Genomic DNA, 24,674 nt, shown 5'->3' with positions numbered 1-24,674 from the left:
AGTTTGTCAATACAACCTATCATTGGGTAAAATGCTGTCTGACGTGTTTCATACCGATTGTTAAACCGTTCTTGGCACTGATTTTGACTACGGATAACTCGTTTGCCTGATCAGGATATAGGGTTCACGGTGGGTGTGACCGGTCGACAGGGGATGCTTACTCCTCCTAGGCACATCATCCCACCTCTGGTGTACCCAGGGATCCGTGTTTGCCCAACTATCTATTTTGTATTGTTTATAAGCGTAATGAGATTGATCACTGTTCGTTATCTTCACCTTTCATAAATTCATTTATGATATTTATACAGGTAGTTTGGTAAAAAACAATTAGGATGGCGCATATCATTATGTTTTAAGGAAATGTGTTTAAAACCTCAATCTACCTTATGGTGTGTGGAAACTAATTTGATAAATAATATACTTTTGTGGTTGTTTATAAAGAATGTTTATTTGCAATGTATATTAATCATAGGAATAATGATATCATTGTTCGTTATTTTCATCCCCCATTTCTATATTGAACTCTAATATCCTCTCGTAGCCTTGCTTTTGACCTCAGAAAAAAACCCACCATCAAGGAAAAGAAAATAGATGAAAAAGGATTTGTTGAATGTAATTAGTGCAGGATATTATTGATCTAATGATATTTATTAGTTAGACCTTCCGTAGCGATTTCAACTTTTAAAAGCAAAGCGTACACCTTGTCTTCAGAGAACATGGAGTGACATACATGTGACTTGGATCTATATATTGGTACAAGGGCCTGCTTATGAAATGGACTCTATATCGTACCCCTGTGGTTCTTAAAAAGATTAATCTGTATATTTCAATATCTCTATAGTGATCAGACTCCGAAGCAGAGGATCACGGTGTAAATAAAGAGAATTCTACATTATACATGTAACAAGAAATCTGATCGATAGTTAAAGTACATTATTGAGAGAGTTAGTAAGATATTCCAGTTACCCGAGAGCAAGTCGGGAAAATAGGTTTCCTTTTGGGGAAATTGAAATCTTGCCCACTCCCTCAATATACTTTAATCGTTTTATTATACCGACACAACCATTAAAACCGAAATAAAAGTTGAAATTGATACAACGTTTAAAACCGGGACCCAATCACTATGATTGTTAATTGTCGTTTGTTGCCATGAACTGGTTCCCTGTATGAAGAACAAACAAAATTATTTGAAGCTGTGAGTTTCCGAGTCGTACGGGGCTTTGATGAATATTTGAAGGTATGTTTGGACACAAGTATAGTGAGAAAATATGTTAATTGGTTTTTTTTTTAATTCGATAGCGGTAATTTTGCATTTCGTTTCTGGCATAAAGAGACCCAGGGAAAGTGATTACTAATTAACATATTTTATAATCATAGTAAAAATAGTGATTCCCTATTGGAAAGTAGAACACAAGTTATTGTTGTATTCGGTCATCTTTCAACATCGACAGCGGTATGGGAAATTTATTTATTTTATCGGTAAGATGAAAAGTAGCATATCATTTCGCAAGGAATCAGGCCAGTTTCAATAAAATAGAGAAATGGCTGAAAACCTCTTTCTGAAAAAAATAAATACAACCAAAAAAAAAAAAAAAAAGAAAACGTTCAAAGAACTATCTTTCATATGCAAGAAATACCAAGATTGAAATTTAACTTTGATCAAAATACCTATGCACGTTCCATTGTAGGAAGACGGTGTTTTAGATAGAAAGATACAATGACTACAACATTATGCTTGTTATTATGGATAAGGTAATCCCAAACAAAGAAAATATATCATGTGTGAAATCATAGCCATACTTAAAGAAAAATAATAACTATAAACAATATTTTTGTTTCTGGATAACCAATGTATATTATATTTTATAGTTTATAGTTATGATTCATGTGACATATTTTGTCTGGTTTCTTTTTATGAACATCAAAATGTAAACAAACTAGCGTGGGTTAGAGAAAGCGAATGTGTCATGAGAAGTTTAGCTAACTTATTTGTATTGACCATTGGTGTAAAACGAGATCCGTTAAATGTAAAGAAAAGAAGGAAGGAAAGAAGTAAATATTAGGCTTTTTCACTCAGATTGAAACAGTAAACAAGAAAGGGTCCTGGTGAAAATAAGTCAACCAATGCAGGCATTGCAGGCAAAGTTTTACCCGAATTAATTGCCATAAATGTATGCACAACGATTGTGATATAGGTTGTTTTGATAGTACATGTATGTTTTTTCACATCCTGCATGTGATCGACTTTAGAGGGCTTTCACAATATTGGCATTATGGTTTTGGAAGTTTTGCAATTTCTTACCTTACATTTCAAACTGAGATTTTTTTAATGATTTTTAAATAGGCCTTATAAAATGCTTTATCTATGCTTTTTTCAATACTTTTGCAAGGAACATTACAATGTTATATTTGAAGATAACCTTAATCTTTCAGTTTTGTAAATAGTTTGCCTGTTTGTACAAATTAATGGAAATCAATTACTTAACAAAACAATTCTTTGATAATTCTGAAGAATAAGAATTAATATTGAAAGACTATGTATGGAGTATATATGGACAAAAACTTGCCGAAGGGATATTGCATAGAATTCATGAACATTGATACTGAATACTTACAATTTTCAATATGCTTGGAAAGAGCATTGGGTTTAAGAGTTTTATGCAGTGATTTGATTTAAACAGTATCTTATTCATGTATATATAGAAAATATATACATAAATAGGATTAGGCAACAGACAGATTGCCTTTATACATGTAAACCTTCTCAATAGGTCTAACATAATGGAAAGGATATGTATTTCATATTTTCTAATTCATTTAAAGGGAAACGATGTGCTGCTAATATGATATTGTGCTGTGTTTCTATTGACTGTTGTGGAAGAAAAAAATATTTTTGTACATTGTGTAAAGACACTTAAATACAAAATTTTACATGTAGGGGATCATTTATACAGGGAATAAAGGAGATCGTGCTGGTCAGACGTTCGTTTTGTTTCCCCCATCTATTCCTTGTCATATGAAATTTTACAATTTTATTTTCTACATTTTCAATTAAAATCAACATTGAGCGGATCAATTTCCCCATAATGTACAAGCAGTTGGCCATATCGATATCAGAGATTGCATTTGCAACTCTATGTAATGAAACTGCTTCCAAGCTGATTATATTTGTGTTGGAACAGCAGTTGGAATTGTATTCCATAATTTAAAGTCTTATTTCTTTTATATCCGTGCTAGTGGTTTGCGGTCGGCGTTCTTAGTGCTTTAGACAATTTATCTGAGATTTGTGTTTATCCACGAACATTAGCAGTTTCGTTGTCACCTCAAGAAATTCAGTTTGATTGTCTTAAACAAGCCAATGAGAATTTACTGTAAATATCACAGTGCAACTTCTATTATCATTTCCTCGTATTTGATGAAATACGTAAAACTATGTCAGTAGAAAAACATCTGTAGATAAAAATCTACTCATATTCAAAGGACAACATAAATTTAAAGAGGTATCAAAAACCCCTGATATATAAAATTGACATCGGAATGCTCATTCCAGTCAATTGCAGAGACTGAAAACACTACAACAGACATCGGTTCATCAAATTCATATATTACACGCAATGAGACTAAAATATTCCATTCTCTTAAACCTTTATCACAGACATTGGTTCTTTAAATTCACATTCATGTAGTGAGAGGGAAAAAATCTGTCTTCCGCACCATTTGGTTTAAAGTCGAGTGAAAACTCTCAACGGTAAGGTTTTCAAAATGAACATGACCAGGCATCTTACCTGAAATTTATGATGTTGACAAGATTTACAACATATTTCAAATTTCCTGACCTGCTTCCAGTTCTGTAAATGAGCCCGGATTTTAGTACTTTCGGTACTTTGATTATAAAAAAAGGGTGGATATGTAGCTCTCTGGTCTGTCCAAATATTTTTCCAGAAAGACCCCTAGGATTTCATTAAAATGTAAGGGTTTATTGTGACTGATGGAGGCCTTCATTAATACAAGTGTGGGTTGGGAAATTCCAACGAGGCGGCGAGATTCGCATTCTGGTACGAGGTGTTACAGAATCCTAGACAACGAATCTTGTCCCAAAGATTCCCCCTATTTCACACGAGAGAAAAATTTCATATCTTCGAGAGCATACAGTTCAGAACAAGTCATGCGTCAAAGATTAAGCAAGTCACAATGAAGGTAACAGTAAAAAAATGTATATACATGTAGTATAAAATATTTCAATCACATTCATGTATGGTATGTTTTATGTTTTTGATTTAATATAAAACCCTGGGAGAAAACTAAAATGGGCTGTATCTGCTGCCTAATTTCATTCATGAACTGCGTATTTGGCAGAAATCAAGCCGATCAAAGGATGAACATCACAAAATATGTGTACATGCATATAGCTGCGCTCACTCAAACCGTAGCACCGTCAACATATTAGTGTAAGACACGTGACTGTCTTACGTAGGTAATATCGCAAACTTCCGCCAGAGGTTGTGTGCACACAACTACCCATAGTCCTCTTTATCACGCCTCAGACAAAATTGTTGAAATCTAATTGGTCAGATCTTGGTCACATGACGCCGTGAAAAAAAACCGTATCATGCGAGTAAAATCCGTATTGGGCGAGTAATTTTATTTATCGTCGGGTTCGACTTGCAGCCTTGTCAAAAGGAAAGACATTTGACTAAGTTGTATGATATAGACCCCCCACATATACAGTTAGAGGTCTTCGACGTGATAAATTCGTTACACAGTTAGTTAGTGACCTGATACGGAAAAATACATGGTGTGAAAAGAAAACCCGTATCGGGCTCGGCTTCGCCTCGCCCGATACGGGTTTTCTTTTCACACCATGTATTTTTCCGTATCAGGTCACTAACTAACTGTGTAACTAATAGTGTCTGCACACGCGTGCAAACGAACTCTTGCGGAAGTTTGACCAAAATACGGCCAACGCGGATCCCGTATTAGATCGCGCTCCCCATGCGGTATGTTAATCCTTCCCGCGCTATCCCTCCGCGGGATTTCATCGCGGGGCAGATTTAAAACGCTGCGGTGTGAAGTACCGTTATTTACCCGTTAAAGGACACATATCGTGTTTTCAAAGTATACAAAATTATATGCATTTTGTCTTCCTTATGCTTATAGAAATTAATTGTAATAGTTCGTTCGCTGAAGTATTGCGATAATTAGCCACAATACGGACTTAAATCTAAGCCCCGATTTCAAAAAGCCTAGTTAATTAGATAGATAGTCACGTGGTACAGTGACGTCATATGCGACCTTCGTCGAACAACTTGTTGTAAAAGTAGTGTTAGATATTTTTAAAAACTCGGGTTTTAGGGGCCTAATAAATTTACCATGGATAACATTTATTTCGATGTTAACAAATTTCCCGAGTCTTATATCTTTTATCCACCAGTGCATACAAATAGCGGCCCAAATGTAGCGAGGAAAGCGAGTATGAAATCTGCGAGTAAATAATGCATGTCTACATGGGATCACTGTCTAAACACAATATGGTAATGTCATTTCTGTAAACAACTGTAATTAGCGTTGTTGCTTTTTGAAAATAAACAGTGCAATTATTATTAAATTTATTTTGGAGAAGTTAGATAGATCTAAATTATGATACGATTATGTATCATTGACAACTAGGCCTACTGTCACGGGTGCATTTCGAGAAGAAAAAAATAATAAAAATTATCAAACTTATGGTGAAAATCCCAATACTTTTAAATTATTTTATTCAAGCAATTTTATTAATCATTATTATTTTTTTTTTTTGTTATCTACACGTTGTTACGTAGGAAGTGGGAGCGCGGCGTGCTGTACGTGTTGTTGTTAACACGTACGTGTTCCTTAAAAAAAAAAATGAAAGCATTATAATTCAATTCAAAGTTGGGAAATATCATATTTTATTATTTATAATTGAAAGTTCAATTATCTTTTATCTTCAAATTTCTTTTTTAAAACTACCAGTTGGTAGACACTGCTAGCGAAGTTCTGCCTATATGTTGTTACAAGGTGAAGGTCAGTTGGTGCGAGTGTGTATTGAATTTGAGAGCAGAACGGAAAGCATAAGCCGTAGGCCTATATGTAACAGTGGGTAGCTTCGATAGAACCATTTTCTCGCAGTTTATCTACGTCTTTGTCCAAGTGCTTGTTTAAAAAAGTACAGGGACAAATTCTACTGGTTTTTTTATGGCAAAGTCGTTGTGCCGACAAAAAATATTCACGTCTTGTCCCTCATACCTTCCTTCGAAAATTGAAAAAAACACAGTCCAAAGCCTCTCTACTGACAGCAAGTACACCCTTAAACGGCACAAAACACCCTAATGCAGTGTTATTTACAAGCCGTTAATGTGATAATTGTTTGTTTGTCAATTAAATCTAATCCGTTTATGAAATGGCTAACAACTGTTTTCAAATCTTCTCGCTCGAGGTCACATATGACGTCACATATAATGGCGCGTAAAATATCGAAGAAAATATGCATATCGCAAGATTTGAATTTCATCGCTTCAAAACTCGAAAACTACGCAAACTGTTTCATTTAAAACACATGTAAAGTAGTTTTAGGCATGAAATGAATTAATTTTGCTGAAAAAATTAAAAAGTTTAAAAACATGCGATGTGTCCTTTAAGACAAACTACCTGTACAATAGCTATTTTTTTCGTCGGCAGAAAATGAGTACGGCTTGCTTATGGATAGCTATCTCGCATTACATACCGGTATATTGGATACATCATTTTTGAAAAAATGAAAAATAAAATCAGGGACCTACTAAAATCAAATATACTAGGATTTAGCATATTTAATAGACCTCCAATTTTTTTATTCTAAAAACAACAACAACAAGAAAACCAGCATTTAATATTGTTTTTCAATAGTATTTTTATGCTTCATATAATGATAAGTTATCTTGGACTATGAGCTGTGTCCTAAAAAAAAATACAGTGAAAATATAATACAAATAGATCTACAAATGACCGTATATGAGTGCAAGATTAATGTGTTCTGTCTGTTTTTATTTATTAATAACAAAATATTATTTTGTATGTTTTAGGAATAATAAAAAATGTAAATTTTATGTTATGCTAAAAGAAAGATATTTGTTTCCCCATCGTTTATATGTATACCTGTTGGGTTCGTGCTACACGTGTTCTTAAAACAACACACAGGGGAGAAGACCCTGTGTGTATATGTTCAATTCGTCGCATACAGGATGTCAGAATTGTAATATCTCTACTCCAGGGCATGCGATCTACTTATCAGCTTACAATTACCTATATCCAACAAATTTTACCAATAATTAAACTGGGGTGGGTTTTTTTAAATTCCTCCGTGAAGTGCTGGTTTCCTCGCTTACAACTTACTAATTCCTTTTATTGGTTTCCTCGCTTACAACTTACTAATTCCTTTTATTGGTTTCCTCGCTTACAACTTACTAATTCCCTTTATTACGGTACATATGAATGTTAGTACCATCAAAATTACTCTCTAATTGCATGTTGAATCAAAATCCATCATACTTTGTAAAGTAAGGCCACACATATAAGACAGGGGTGGCGTATACCCGAAAACTGCGTTTTACTTGTTATCTACTTTTTGGTATTATATTACCTCCCTTTAAATATGCAATGTCTCTCCCCCCTCTCAGATATTCAAAACCCCCAAAATTGTAATTAAAATTTGACAATTTGGATACGGTTAAATATTTCATTTTAATTAGATTGATCCTTTATTTGTATTGAATACCAAGCGGTGTTCGTGTGGCTAATCTAATGTTGTCTTAGCAGTTTCATGGGTAGAGCGTGCGCTGATCGAGGTCTGGGGCGTTGAAGCAGACAGGAAGTGTTACGTAACAGATAAACACATAACCGAGACCATTCTCTAGACAATGAAACCTGTTCAGTGCGGACATTTTCACAATGTACTGTGATAGGTATAGCTATAGGGGCACCTATCTAATACTGTTTTTCGAATTGGGAAAAGAATGGTTTTGAGAGAATATTAATGAGAACATGTCCTCACCCCACTTGTCCCCTCTAATCTAATATTTTGTATCTGCAGTGAAACTTCTCCAAACCGGCCCCTCAGAAAAGCAGTTCTCCCTGAATATCGGTCAATTTTCAAAGTCCTGGCAGAAATCTTAACATTTCCTTTACAAAGAAAGTCTTACAAAATTGTTTGGCCAACCGGCCAGGTGAGACACAAGTTGCCCTATAATTTGTATTGTTTACCTGTGCTGTTAAGGGTGTTAAGTGACACTTGGCTAATCCAAGTGACCCTTCCAATTTTGTACAAAATGTAAAAAAAAAAAGAAAAAAAAAAAAAAAGAAGTTAGGAACATATTAAACGAATAGGGTACCAAACGCCATATTGTTACACCATACTATCGTATGGATATAAGCGGTAGTTAACCAGATAAGAGACATAAATTTAAAAAATCTCCCCGACTGCTGGGTTTACAATGTTTGCACATATGCCATTAAAATATAAAAGTACTTTAGCAAGTGCTATAAAATGTACTACGTCTAATTAATAAGAATTATGTATGTAAATTTATGTACCTATCATATAGGAATTTAGAAGATTGTTTGCTTTCTCACCACAAGTCATTGCTGCATATCATACACCACAAGTTCGGTCCCATGACAATAATTCGTCAAAGTAACAGCCATTGTATCGACGGCATATTGGGCATTTTTAGTCTATGGATCAGTCATGTATCTTTATTTTTTCAAAGTAACGGGGATAGAAAAAGTGGAAGTTGGCCTCGCAGTCGAACTTGACAAACTAAATAAAACCCCAAACATCCACTGTTTTGCCTCATCTTCAAAATTCTATTTTGTGGACGTATGGGGTTGGGGGCTTTAATCTTCTACTATTGCTGCCTCTAAAAATTCCCGGGGGAGGGAGTCTTTTACTATATATTCTCATATTTCCCTAAATAGCGGCGGGAACAGCCGCACAATATATATTTCATTTGCGTTACATAATCAAACCCGCGACCTACGTTAACTGCCCATTGTCAAAAAGGTGGGATTTCCAAGTACTTGTGATTGATATGGACTCCGATTCATAATTTAACGTCGAAGCTTCGCATTAATATTGTGCGCAACATACGGGCCGTCTCAATAGAAGAAAATCACATCCAAAGTTTCGTTTGTTAATTTTTCTTCCTAATTAATTAAAGGAAATATGTCTTACCTTATTAGTGTTTAGAGGGGTACCCGTTTGCCTTGATGACTGATCTAGATAGGAATGTTTTTTTTATGATCTCGAAATCGATGGATGCCCAAAGTTCTATCGTAACTTGAATTAAATGCTGCCGATGTTTAATGTAAGCAGCGCTCTCAAGCTAAACAACGTATTTATAGTTTTCCAAATATTTTCTCATGTGTTTAAATCAGGTGACCGCGACTGGGTCCGTCATAGCTAAAGCGTTCATTGTCTTTTATCCATGCAACGGTCTGTCGACATCGGTATAAAGGACAGTTACATGTCTCCTCTAACAATATCTGGGGTATTTTACTGAATTCTTTGGCAGTAAGGGACCACAAGTGGTCATCCAAGACAGAAACATACTTCTAAAATTTATGTTTCCATCAAATTTCGTCAAAATTCCCACTCCTGTTATATTGTAAAATTTGAATTAACTGCCACCCGGTAAATTCAAAATTTACAATATGGCACCATTATACGACAAAAAAACCCAATATCAGAGTTGGAGGGGGGGGGGGGGTATTGTAATTTACTAAGTGTGCATCAGTTCTCAGACATGCTGTTTGAGAGCGACCATCGGTTTTTTTTTTCATTCATACACATTTCTGTCCTTGTTCATTTCATCGCTAAATATGACTTGAGGCCAGTTTTGTTGAACCATCCACGCTATTTGTGGCAGGCAACAGATCTAGGAAATTCGGGTTTTCCGATTGTTTTGTGAAATAGTAATTTTCTTGACAAAGGAGCATCGCCGGTATTTTTACTCCTTCGTGGAACTATCCTGCTGGAAACTTGCCGATGTATAGATAAATTACCGGTTAAATCTAACAAGGTCTGTTATAAATCAATGTCGAAAGATGTGATACATAGTTGTGTAAAACAAACATAAGTCCGAATTGGAAATTCCAGTGCAAATCTCGCTCCTATGAATACGGAAGTGGAATTCTCGGATGTTAAGTAGTCGATTTTTTCAATGTTTGTTTTTGTCAGAATAAACATATATTAACATGGTTTTTTTTTATTTCAGCGACCACATGTATAATACAAATCATTATATAAAATAAAGTTTCAATTTGCACAATGGCTTGAAGATTAGTATTTTAATGGCGGTCATCTACCTTAAATACTATTAGAAATTTCTGTCAATCAATTTTTTTTTCATTTAAATAACTTTAACAACTCATAAACTAACTAAAAAACCCATATTAGACATACCTTTGCGGGTTTATGTTTATACTATGTGCTACAGAGCACATATACCTCCAAATGCAAAAGCCAAATTTAAACACAAGAATGTATGATCTCATGTTTTACTAAAAATATGCACCAAAGCACATCATATTAAGCTATAATATATAAAAACCAATAGCTATTCATTTACCGAGAGAATTTTTAAAGATATTCAATTTAAAATATACACAATTGCTGTTCAATCTGCTCACATCCTTCAGAAAAAAATCACAGAATATCGCAATTTTGAAAAATTCTCAAAATCTAAATTGTTTACATGCCAGTTTTTCTTTAAAAATATTTAGAATTATATCTAAGGTTAACAAAAAAACATATTTTACCATAGTTGACCAGAGATATTTTGCAAAATGGTCTCTTGAATACGTAAACCCCCATTTTTAAATTTAAGTTTTACAATTATTCTTTGCACACTTTGAAAAGAGTAAATTGTAACAGCAAATATAGTCTTAAAATCAAGATTAACAGAATATGACAATATATATATATATATGTAAAACATACTGAAAATTTTGTCCTACCAGACAATTGGAACACAAAGGGGGGGGGGGGCTCTCCCACCCCTTCCTTTTCTCACAATTTTTTTGGTGTGTGTGTTATTCTTTTTTTGTTTGGCTATCAATCATATCATACATAAAAATACCTACATGCTATCTCATACTTATAGAAAAAATAAATATAGTGTAACATATGTGTAGATTCTAGCAACTACAGCTCATGTACAAATAATTTTGTTTCTTGAAAGTACTTGTGAAGAAGAGTTCAAATATTCAACAACTTTGCTGATGATTTTCTGAGGATTTATAATTCTGGGTTTCTTTGAACCAAACACAAACTCACTAAAAACAGTTTGAATTCCACTGTGAGGGTCACGCCTATGTATGATTTTTAACTTGTTCAGGCTTAGATTGCAAGCTATGAGCCTTTTAGAGATCAATGTAGATATTACATTGCTTTGTACCATTGGAGCTATTGAGGACTTGATACTATAATAATTCATGGTAACTATATCTACGATTCACGTTTGAATGCTAAATTTGACTCGTACAGTTCTCGTAAACTACAAACATCAGACAAAGAAGTTATAACTGGAACTTTCTAGTCGGTGTTTAAAATTTAAAACCGGATACGTAAAAGCACGGACTTTCCTTAAATACATTTACATCAGTCTTTCTATCGAAATTTCTGGTGTAAAAGACACTTTTCAATCAGCTGATCAGGACCACCCATGCAAACATAGGCCTCTTATTATACATGTACCGCTGATATAAAACTTTTAATGTCTTTTTGAAGATCTTCAATAAAATGTAGCGTGGACATTCCTCACAGCTGGTAATTGAACATCTACCTGTAATTTAGTTTCCGTGACCTTTGCAGTTGACACATATTATTTCACATGGATTGATTTGTTCAAATGGATGACGTTCATCAAAGTGTTAATGTTGGTGCACTCGGGTCAAGGGTATTCTCTTTAGAGAAGTCGAGAGGCATAGCCTTCATCAACTTCTCACACTCTGATTACGTCAGCCAATTCTTAACTGGTGCTCTCCCCTCCCCCCGACCAGTTAACGTAATCCCGGGACTGGGGACATGTTGTAAATGGCTTTAAAGAAAGTAACTGTTGATTTCCTTTTGACAGTTTTGTGCATTACTGTTAAATGTTTGAAAACAACTTGTTTATTGCGTACGTAAATCCAGGCACATCTGAGTATAAAGAGAATAGGGTCAAGGGTAGAAAGTACATGTATATCCTGGTGTGCGAAAGTGTAAGCTTTGTTCCGATCTGTGCGTCCATGGAACGATTTCTCAGCGAATCTTATTAACTGACTGACAACGCTGGGGAACGTTTATATTTGCATTCAGTCAAAGAGACAAGACTTACAATATTTTAAGTACAGTTGCAATCACCTCTCTCACACAGGACGCAGAGGACACTCTCGGGCATGCGTAGAACGTCTGGTGCCATGTGACACCCCCCTGTGTACATTCACACACTACTACACCCCCCTCCCTTTTGAAAAAGAGGAAGGTACCCCTGTACCTTAATACAAATTATATATATTTCTAGTTAAAATGATTGTGCTTAAATTTGACTAGATTTGAAAATAAAAACGTATAAATGAACAATATTATGCATAAAATGAAATGAACATAGCATAAAATAATACTAAATGAAATGAACATGGCATAAAATAATACTAAATGAAATGAACATAGCAAAAAATAATACTAAATGAAATGAACATAGCAAAAAATAATACTAAATGAAACGAGCTATAACTGTGTTGGGATGCCAACACAAATGTCTCCGAACACCTCCCCATGTCAGAAATGCTTTTTGATGCCAGATATGCACTCAGGATTCTCCATAAACCCTAAAAACTGAATTTGGTTGAAATCCGACGGACTTGATTTTTGGCCGCCATTTTCTTCAATGGCGGCCATTTTGAAACATTTGAAAATTGATTGGAAGGAAATACTGATGCTAAAAATGAATTGTGGACCCTCCATTTACCCCAGAACCCAAATGTTGTAGAGATTTTAACACTTTCAAATATTTCTGTATATGGCGGCCATTTTGAAAATGGCGGCTCAAAAAAAAAATTTTGATGGTGGAAATGGACTTGGGGTCATTAAATTACCCTAGAAATAGAATTTGGTTGAAATCCGACAACCTTTAGTTTTTGAAGTTTTTTCGCCGCCATCTTGAAACAGCGGCCATTTTGAAAATTTCAAAAGTTGAATGCACCCCTCCTAGTGACCCCCTATCAGCTCACAAAGTTTGAAGTGAATAATAAGAATAAGAAGAAAATAATAACGAGCTATAACTGTGTTGGGATGCTAACACAAATGTCTCCGAACACCTCCTCATGTCAGAAATGCTTTTTGATGCCAGATATGCACTCAGGATCCTAAAAAAAAAACAACCTAGAAACTAAGTTTGGTTGAAATCCGACGGATTTGATTTTTGACCGCCATTTTCTTCAATGGCGGCCATTTTGAAACATTTGAAAATAGATTGGAAGGAAATACTGATGCTAGAAATGAACTGTGGACCCTCCAATTACCCCAGAAATCAAATGTTGTAGAGATTTTAACATTTTCAAATATTTTGGTATATGGCGGCCATTTTGAAAATGGCGGCTCAAATTTTTTTTTGGATGTTGGGAATGGACTTGGGGTCACTAAATTACCCTAGAAATAAAATTTGGTTGAAATCCGACAACCTTGATTTTTTGATTGTTTTTGCCCCGGAGACATATTGTTTTTGCTCCGTTTCTTATTATTCTTATTTTCTTCTTCTTAATCTTTTTATTCGTCTTCTTTCCAGAGAAATTTGTCCGTTCGATTTTATGAAAGTGTTTCAACAGATCCACTTCGAACTTTGTGAGCTGATAGGGGGTCATGAGGAGGGGTGCAATCAACTTTCGAAATTTTCAAAATGGCCGCCGTTTCAAAAAAGTTTTTTCAAAGTTCAGGTTCATCTGCTATAAAAAAAAAAACAATATGAATTTTTCTGCTTTATAATCTAGATATATTTATGCGTTTGAAAAGTGCGGGGAACATTTCTGTCTTGTATATTAAAGGTATGATATATATAAGAATGTGGACAACCCCGATAATTCGCTGATGACTGTTGATATGTTGTTAAATAAAAGCATGGTTAGTTTGAGTATGCATTTGTTCCCAACAGTTTTCATGTTAAGGATTTTTATTTTTTTCTGAGTACAATGTATATCAATAAAATTCAGCAAGTTACCCGCATGAACCTGAACTTTTGTTCACAAGAAAGGCCTGTTGCTGTTTTCCAAACATAAAATGTTATTTAAGTGACGTCACGGGAAATTACCATGAGGGGAATTTACGGTAGCTCAGTCACAATCAACATATGGGTAGTATCATTTCGGTGTTTAACCGTAACAAGTGTAATGGTACCTGTGAATTTGAGGTGCAATTTCATCCCATGATTATTGTGCATTTGACTATGGAAGCCTTTAACCTATCTGCGTGTTTGCACACCTCTCTATTTTGTATTGCTTATGGGAGTTATGAGATTGATCACTGTTCGTTATTTTTACCTTTCATAAGCAATACAAAATAAACTTGGGTAAACCAGAGGTCGGATCAGGTGCCTAGGAGGAGTAAGCATCCCCTGTCGATCGGACACACCCGCCGCGAGCCCTATATCTTGATCAGGTAAACGGAGTTATCCGTAGTCAGAATTTGAAGTATATCACATATAGAATTGAAGAATCTGCTTTAGAAATTTCTTCCCTGATCAGTAAATTATGTTGAAAGGAAATCCAAATCTGACGAAGAATTCATTCACAACTGCTATCGCTGTGACTTCATCTGTTTGTGATCGTGATGGAACTCATTCAACCAAGTTGTAAATTGATCCACATATTAGAGTGTCCGGCTGTAGATTCGGGTAAAGGACCTAGGAAATCAAGGTGAACCCTCTCCATTAGTACTCCACCCTGGTATTTTGTCATAGGACGCTTTGCTTTTCTGTTGGCCATTTTGTGTTTACTGCAAATGTAACGTTCGAACAAAGTTTCTGGTTGACGGATTCATGTTATACCAATAGAGCTTTTCTTTCACTCTTAAGATTGTTTTTAACACACCTTGATGTCCCATAACTGGCAAGTCATGGCATAGTCCAAGTACTTCATCTACTAAGGTCTTTGGCATCACCAGCCTTGGTTCTCCACCATTCTTTGGAATATTGTGCAGTACTCCATCTGTATCAATAAAGAACATATCTCTATTCACCCAGTATTTCGTTGCTGTCCTGCTGAATTTTTCTTACTTTTAGGTCTTCTATGTCCTCTGCGGTTTTTTAAAGTAAATTTCATTACCATAGGTGTTGTTTTGTCCGAATCAGGATGGTTTTTCTCTAAGCGTTCTGTACTAATACGGATCGGAGTTACGCCTGTTGACCCGGCCCATTCTCGTTTAAAGTGTTTGTCTCTGAACCCCTATTTGTACTCTGACCACGGTTCTGTTGTGAGGTCGACCTTTTGGGTTTTCTACATGACCTGGTTTGTTACAAGTGAAGCACGTACGGGTCTTCACATTTTGAGATCTTGGTTTTCGGTTTCGTTTCCATCCTGCTTAATTACGTTTGAAACATCTGCATATGGTCTACCAAAATCTTAATATGTGCCCCCATTGACTGTAACTGATCTGATTGACTTGGTGAGTATTGCTCCTTGTCATTTTTCGCTGCTGCTCAATAGATCTCAAATATTCAGTATCATCATCCGCGTCTGTAACATACCCTCGTCGTCTAAGTGGTTTACCATAGATGGCGGTAGTAGTGTGCTGGTACCAATTGATTTTATCTATGGCCTCTGCGATGGACTTGGGTAATATAACAAGTCTTTGCCTTCCTAAGTCGTCCAGTGAGACACATCAGCATATCTACTGAATTTAACAAACAAAAAGCTTCCCAGTTAGTGGTTCCATCATACCGCAAGGCTTTGGGAAGATAACAGGTTCTGTTTCCTGTCACCCTTGGTTTTCGGAGACTGTCGCTCGACTCCGTACCAAAGTTGGCGACAACTGCATGGAAAACAATTGGTCGTGTTCACACTTACATTCGTAATTGTCCCGGGTACACGGATGTGTAGGTGATAATGGAATTCTTCTTCGTTCAGCTAATGGCGTCTCTTAACAAGGAAAACTAAAGGCTGAATGGAATTTGTTGATGACTTTTCCATATGGGTAGATCCCATTTTATGTAAGTTCTCCAAACTCTCATAATTTTGGGCTGAACTGTCTAATACATATTCTGCTAAATAATCATACATGGCATCTATAGGGAGTTGTTTAGCACACCCATGGTCAACATGGACAGCCGACCAAAACTCAACACAATCCAACATTTCCGGCGTAATTTTTAGTCTAGGAATGGTTCTCAAGCCCTCTAACGTGATGTTGCCTTGTTTTCTAATATCCCATATTCGGTCAGCCAACACTTGACCAACACCTGACAGAACTCGCTTCATAGGAACAGGTGTTGATGTTTACTCTAATGGGACTCCGTCTTGAGCCAGACTTCATGGTACTGGGGAGGGTGCGGGTTAAATAACAAAAACAAGTGTCCGATATATTTCACAATACACAACAAATGATGGATTTGTATTCAAATACGTAAATACTATTAAATTTATTTAACTCGATCAACTTTCAAACGTCAATGATCTCGCATTATACCATATGCTCAGTGTTGGGTATTAACTGTACTTTCCGTTGATTAGCCTCAACACGAATTCTCAAAATGTTGCAAAAAAAATTGTGATTAGACCGAGGAAGCATACTGACCGAAGCACGGTAAATAACTCACCTAACCTACTGCAAATTATTGCTTAATATGAATATGATTTACCGTGACTACTTGATTGTGACGCTTGACAGTTTCCCGCCAAGAAGAGAAAAACATAGAAAATTCCTTGTGCAGAATCGACTGCTCGTAGCGGCAGTGAAATATTGTACGTATAAATTGACAACGCAGGTAAACGTTTATGTTTCTATTCAGTCAATCATACAAGACTTGCAATATTTTAAGTATAATTGCAATCACCTCTCAACACATCTACAACGCTATCCGCTTCTCTCACACAGGACCACATTCTTCGGCATGCGTAGAACTCCCGGTGCCAGGGGAACTCGCCTCTGAGTACATTCAACACCCTACTACAGTACTTAACCCTCAACCCAGAAGAAAATCACTGGCTTTAGATAATACATGTGTCGTACACTGGACCTTTGGAAACTTGATAGACGGGGATACCTATTTTACAGACCAGCTGAGGCAATACATTACCGGTGTAGAGGCAAATTTTGACTCCCATAGAATAATGAGCGGGGATCATTTTTCGACGTCGAAAAGTGACCCCCGGTCATTATTCGACGTAGAATAATGACCCCTTTTGCCCGTAGAAAAAAGGTCTTTTTCAAAAAATCAGTCCATTTCACGTTTAGAAAAATGACCCCCGTAGAATAATGACCCCCTTGTAAATTCTTTTTAGTTTGTAGAAACACCTTGCTTTGCTTGCAAAAAAAAAGGGGGGGGGTACATTTGCTATTTTCTTTGTTGATCCAAATATCATTCAGTAAAGCATCAGGTCGGATAAAAATTTCCTTACATCAAGAACACAATATATACAGACGTTTTTCAATTAAAATGCATAATCAAAGCCTCTACTCGACACTTTATTATACCAAATATCTTTTTTATACATGAGACACCCTAGTATATATATGTCAATGCAAAAGTAAATATCGCTGGTATTAGCTGATGAAATCGTAAGCAGGTTACGATATTTAGTCCAATTAAAATTATGAATATTTTTGTATAGGATCTGTACTAATTTGATTTAGGTATATGTCTGCCTCCCTAATTACATGCATATATTTAACATATATTTATATAATTTTGTTAGAAATATAAATCGATAAAGAACTGACGAAAAACAGCCTGGCGGAATTAGCAAGATGGAAGGGGGGTTTGCCCACTCCCTTTGCCCTGACCAGAGAGAGAGAGAGAGAGAGAGAGAGAGAGAGAGAGAGAGAGAGAGAGAGAGAGAAAGAGTAGGTGATACACTTTATTCTCACATCATCACCAGTGTGAGATCGACTTTACCCATGTGAGACAGCCATGTGAGATTTTTCTGTCTCACACTGCTGCGACGTCATTTGATTGTTTCGTCATATATTTTCTATGATTTACCTTACACGATGAAGATTTACGTTACACGGTGAAGTAAAAATATTTTACATTGTTATCTTTATATCTTAATGTATATAGCTTTCTATTGGACAGCCTTGGGTTTTTTAGTTTTCACTTGTAAACCATTTTCGGGTACGATCTTTCTGCCTATCTAATTAGTTTTTGCATCGAAGTTCAAATGAAGATTTTGATAATTTAGAATTTTCTCAAAGCTCCTAAATTTGTGCACTAAAATGTAGATAAAATGTGAGAAAAATAATCCTTCATTATTTACTCGTGTGGGATAGGGAAAGTCCACCTCGGGAACAAGATTCGCTGTCTAGGATTCGGCAAAGCCTCATCCTAGATTGCGAATCTTGTCCCCTCGGTGGAATTTCCCTATCCCACACGAGTAAATAATGAAGGATTCTATTACTCTAGTGCGTTTCTACACGGTGATAGCAGGTGTTCTGCATTTACTGTGATATGACAGTGCGGCGTTTTATTTTGGGTGTTTTGATAATTTAACACAATAGGTAGTGGTGTATCTGGGCTAAAATAATGAGGGGCACCAAAGAAATCCCCCTTAAAACAAGCAATAAAAATAATTTTAAACAAACACGTAGGATATCCTTCTGACACTCCAAAATCTTATTTCGTGGATGGGGGAGGAGGGGATGGGAGGTGGAGGGAGCGACTTTACACTTCCCTTGTCACTTTTTTTTTTTTTTTTTTTTTTTTTTACACTTTATAACTTTATATACTTTGCTTGTATGCCATTACCTACTGACTTCATTAATCAAGCTTCATGTATTTTCATGTCTCCCGAAGAAAATTTTGAAGAATTCAAGATTCATGGCCTCTGGAGGGTCTTCCGACTGTAATGACTCAAAATTGTTTTATTTGTGGGTACTAACTAACAATCCCAATCTGATAAAAATGATATCCTCCATCTGCTCCTTTGTTTTTACGTTGTAGAGACAATATGAAAACAAAGGAGCGGATCGGGGATCTTATTCTAATCAGATTGTAAAAAAGCCTTACTTAAGTGGGGGGGGGGGGGGTACTTCCCTGTACTGTGTACGACATACTGCACTTTTGAACATTGCAATGGGGGGATCCCCTTCTAATATAAATGAGATATCACTGTTTTCACCGTGAGAACATTTTTCTTGTAACTAACAATTTTATGACGGTTTAAAACGTAACTCGGTAACGGAGAGAATAGGTTATGTACATGCAAGAAATAATGCTTTGAGTGCTGAGAACCTGCATATTAAAATTGAGTATTTTTTTTAACCCTGGTATATTCTCATCTGATCAATCTATGTTAATTTTGTGTTAAAAAAGTGAGGGGTTACAAACCCACTTGTGCCCCCCCCCCCACCTTCCAAAAGTGAGGGAACACGTGCCCCGTCCCCTTGTCCTACACCCCTGATAGGCATAAATTATCCAGTGAAATGCTATAGTCTACACAAAGTTACCGTGCGCACACTCACTAATACCTCTATCAACACTTACTCATTTTTCAAAATTCTTGAAAAACGATAATGATGCGTAAATGAAATAAGCTATTGACTTCAGTTGCAAAAAATGTATGTCAATTCATCAGTTTTAAGAAGAGTTCACGCCTCTCTGTGACACAAGAAGTATTGTATTTAGACGCAGCTCTTTTTTATGTGTGTGTTTGATTACACAAGATCTATTCATGTAAATAGATAGCATAAATACATTGGTAGATTCAGAGGGAGGTGTGGAGGTTTTATAGGTTGTACCTCTGCCTATCGTTACAAAATGTTGCTTAATGAGGTAAAAATAACACATTTTGAGAATGGAACTCCCCTTTTGAAAACTAAAATTTATGGTAGAACCCCTTTTTGAAAATTCCCTGGATCCGTCCCTGAAATATGCGGGTTTTTTCCAGTTGTAATTGGTCATGGAACCTACAGTGGGTTTTCCTCAAATTTAATGAACTAGTTCTTATTTTTATTTTATTAACCGTGAAAAAAAATTTACACATGGAATAAATTTGATAAGAGGAGCAGCAGGAACGATAACTCTGGGTAAATAATGACCTGAAAACCCTTTAAAATGAATCAATCTGCTAAGAAAGGGAGGAGGTCATTTTTCTACGAGGGTCATTATTTTTTCAGGTATGACAAGCAAAATATTGACCCCTGGGTCTTCTTTCTACAAAATTATCCAATTTTTCTACGGCTAGGGGGTCACTTTTCGACGTCGAAAAATCACCCCCGGTCATTATTCTGAAGGAGTCAAAATTTGCCTCTACACCGGCAGTAGATCACAGCTGTAATTTCATGTACTGAAATCTTTTTATTCGAGAGTCGCATTATCCTCAGTCTCATAACATGTGATCATCACTTCATTATGTTGTACTATCGCCGTTCGATATCCTATCGAGGAATTCAGTTTTTGATTTTGTTTTAGTTCCCTTGCGTTTCACCAAGTTCACCATTTTAAAATTTACGATGCCCCAACCAAGCGGAGATTCTTTATTTATAATTTTTATCTCGATCGTTATCTCTCTATCTCTCTCTCTCTCTCTCTCTCTCTCTCTCTCTCTCTCAGCATCCATGGAGACCGTCCTCGTTGATTTCTGGGTAATTCAGTTACTCTTTTCATAGATTTTATTTCTAAGGTTGGTTTTCACGTTTTAATTTTAATCCTACAACGGATAAAATGTACGTTCCGGAGATCTTTCTTCCTAAGTTTGCTTAGACGTCTTCCTGCAGGTTTTCTCATACCCATTTCAATCGATCACCCTACACACTTTATTATTTGTTCAGGACTTTATACTGTATATTCTCCTTGTTTTCATTTTAGGCTTGGAGAATCGGATGGCGAATTCATGAGCGATTCGACTGCATTATTTTTGCGAATACTCTACGTCAGATTTTGCATGACTTGTTGAGGGGAGCCCGAGAAACTTGGTTCATTTATTTCTGAAGACTGTATCCGGCGTATCAATGACAGGGTTACAACTACTGTGAATTGTACTACTGTGTATTCATTAAATTTAGGGGGTTTCAATTTTCGTGAGTACCCCTATTCTGCGAATTTAAAAGCACAATGAAATGTACAATCTGTATACTGAGGGAGCTGTAAAACGCAACTCTGGGTAATGTTTTGTTTTATTTTGTGTTTTATGGGAAAAACAGCATTTTACAGATATGATATCTAACGAGAAACATACTCAAATTGTAACAATTATAATCGGTGTCCGGGTAGCGCAGAGGTAGCGCTCTCGCTTCTCACTGCTGTGACCCGAGATCGAAGACAATCTATCTAATTAAGGCAATATTTTGATGTGCATATGTACATGAAAAAGAGGAAAACATGAAAGAGCTCTCATGTTATTCTTTTTTTTTTTTTTTTTTTTTTTATAGAATTGCATTCTGACATACTGACATTTATTTTGACCCACTGTAATGCCATATTTACAAAGGATTTTGGAATAATTCCTTTTGATATTTGAAGTATGATACTCAAACACTATATTCCACCAACGTCACTAATTACTGTGACGGGGCCGATTTTGAACCTTCATGGGCCTACTGCTTGATACAGTCAATGTGAAAATAACACAACACAAGAAAGATCTGACTCCTCAACATCATATTACCTCCATGAGAGCCTTACGAAATACTTTCAATGCATGACTCCTAAAATATCCTAATTATAAACAACCCACTCCATTGGCTGAGATAAATAAATATTGCATGGATTTGTGGGACTTTCTGTTGCCAGACAGTCAAAGATTACAGGGAGTGAAGTGGGCTTGATGTGATAAGGGCATGTAATCTATACCAAGTCTTACCTAACAAGGAAGTTCACTAGGTGCCTGTCTTTCAGTTGCTTTACATTTTAGAATATTTGATATGTCTGTGTTTGTCCAATTCTCAATTTTGCACTTTTAGGATTTAAAAGAACGATTATTTTCGTCTTCTTCATTTTTTTTCCATTGATGTTTGTTTGGTTGGATTTAAATCGAGAGAGAGATTATATTAACTTTTTATGTGTAGGACTGATTTTATTGTTCAACAGAATGTCTTGAATTGATTCTTTTTATATTTGAGGCCCATCTATATTTCAAAACTTGTACATATGTAAAAGAATTTTAACCTAGACATATTTCATACCGCAGGTAATGGTATTTACACACACATAACTTTGTTAACATAACGACTATTATTAATTAAGGATTGAAGTCATGAAGTATAAGTGGTCGCAAACAATAATAATTCTAAAATTGTAAAGGGATTGGTTCACGTTTTTTTCCCCATAAAAAGACTTCATTTTTTATGTTTAAAATAAAAAAAAACATGACTCATTTAATGTTGACAACAAAAATTTGGACCTTCTGAATGAAAGGTGAAGATATGCAAGAATAAGAACAATATTTTAGCCTTAACTCTGTGTTATGTAAGCAAAGACTCGAGTCTATTATGTTTACAAACACCAGTGAAATGATATTTTTGTAATTTAAAACATCTTTATTTTGTACAGTCACAAATGTGACTTTTAAATGACATTTTACCTAAAGTATATTTGAAATGTGATATTATATGTAATAAACTTGGATCAATATATATTTAATTTGAAAACACACAATAACACATCTCAATCCTTGTTTACAAAATACACTTTTTATAATGAACTTTTCTCATGACATGTGACAAAATTTGGAGGAAAATCGTGAATCAGTCCCTTTAAAACGGTAAACATCCCCAGAAATACAATAACCCGCAACAGATATCAGTAAAATATAATATGTTAGTCTTCATACATTCCCAGAAATACAATAACCCACAGCTAATATCAGTAACATATATCTTAGTTTGCATATCAGCTATTTAGAAGGATTTCCATGTACTAACTTAAAAATGAGCGAACATGAAAGAGAGTTTCTGTCAGTAATGTTTATCAACCGATCCTACAAAAATTCTTGTGACGTCAGCGAGGCGCAGTTTACAGAGTGAAATAAAACTCATAATTACGATATTCATGAAAAATATTTTCATGTAAGATCGAAATTTGATATCATTTTAGACTCGAGTAACATATATCAGTATATTCACATCGAAAGAATGTGATGTAAAATAACAACCAAAAAAATAAATTATTGCGGATTTCGAAATAAACATGTGTTGTGATGAAAAATAAATTTTTAACCGAGATCATTTCCGCTAATTTCTGGAGCACACTTTATATTTCTTTCCCATTTCAAAGAAAACGAAACTATAATTTCGTTAACGGTTTGATTTTTTTTTCTAACCATCGCTTCCAATCTCATGAAATCAGTGTGCTTAGTCTTACGATAAAATTTTGTTCTTCAAAACTGTTAACTTACCACTTGTATTTGCCCTTGTCACCGCACTTAATTACGTATGCACCGACAATGCCACTAAACCGTTTCTATCACGTGGTTTTCTTGATTCGGTCACAGATAGAATGTTTATTTCGCAACAGCAAATATACCTGAAGTCGAAACTCTTTATTACAAAAGCCGAATAGTCTCATATTTGAAAAAGTAAAAAAAAAAAAAAATTTAACTCGTAATAACGATTTAATATCTTATTATAACGAGTTAATTAACTCGTTATAACGAGTTAGTATCCCGTTATAATGAGTTAAGTATCTCGTTATAACGAGTTAATTATCTCGTCATAACGAGTTAGTATCTCGTTATAACGAATTAATTATCTCGTTATAACGAGTTAGTTATCTTGTTATAACGAGTTAGTTATCTCGTTATAACGAGTTAAGTATCTCGTTATAACGAGTTAAATATCTGGTTATAACGAATTAGTATTTATGGAGGGCCTGTACATTCCAAAATTTCGACAAACTGATTAGAAATTATTTGAATTGCATATGATTATTTCATAATGACTATTGTGCAAGATTTTATTTGTCGTAAATTGTGTCGATTTGATAACAAGTCGAGTAAATACAACAATGCTTTGGCAAAATGTTTGAGGTAATTTCATATTTGAGCAAAAATCAGCCAGCCTAGATGCTGATGATTCTTTTGAGAATATAGATATATTTATAAATATTATGCAAGCTTGTTAGTACAAGAACTAAAGTCCCCTTCCCCCTTTTTAACAGCGTTGCTTTATCGTTATTTTCTACATTAAAAACTTTCTTTGCAATCCAAAGTAAGATAGTTTGGGTTATTCTCCCTTTTATTTCCTTTTTTCAAAGTATATCGAGTGTTAAGGATGTGGGCTTAAACAAGTAGAGGTAACGAACGTTGAAGGTCACACAGCCGTGAACCCTATATCTGTAAGAGATACAAGACTCCGATGGTCTATCATGTCAGATACGGGACTGGTACGATCCGCGTAGCGGCGAGTGATCAGTCCCGTATCTGACATAATAGACCATCGGAGTCTTGTATCTTACTTAAAATATTATTCTGTCTAAAACAGTACTTCTCATAAT

The 24,674-nt window shown here is 35.4% G+C and overlaps 1 protein-coding gene across 1 annotated transcript in view; it reads right to left on the bottom strand.

Moving 5' to 3' along the window:
* LOC130046323 (uncharacterized) overlaps nucleotides 1-23,679 on the bottom strand; it is a 29,149-nt gene extending 5,470 nt beyond the window's left edge. Inside the window, exon 1 of the mRNA XM_048883868.2 lies at nucleotides 23,578-23,679. The gene's annotated coding sequence lies outside the window, so the exon portion shown is untranslated. The remainder of the gene's footprint in view (nucleotides 1-23,577) is intronic.
* Between the last annotated feature and the right edge of the window lie 995 nt (nucleotides 23,680-24,674).

This window comes from Ostrea edulis, chromosome 7 (assembly GCF_947568905.1).
Source record: "Ostrea edulis chromosome 7, xbOstEdul1.1, whole genome shotgun sequence".
In the NCBI taxonomy this organism is placed as follows: Eukaryota; Metazoa; Mollusca; class Bivalvia; order Ostreida; family Ostreidae; genus Ostrea; species Ostrea edulis.
The sequence above is the reverse complement of the archived record's forward strand: the minus strand, read 5'-3'. Positions and strand labels throughout refer to the sequence as shown.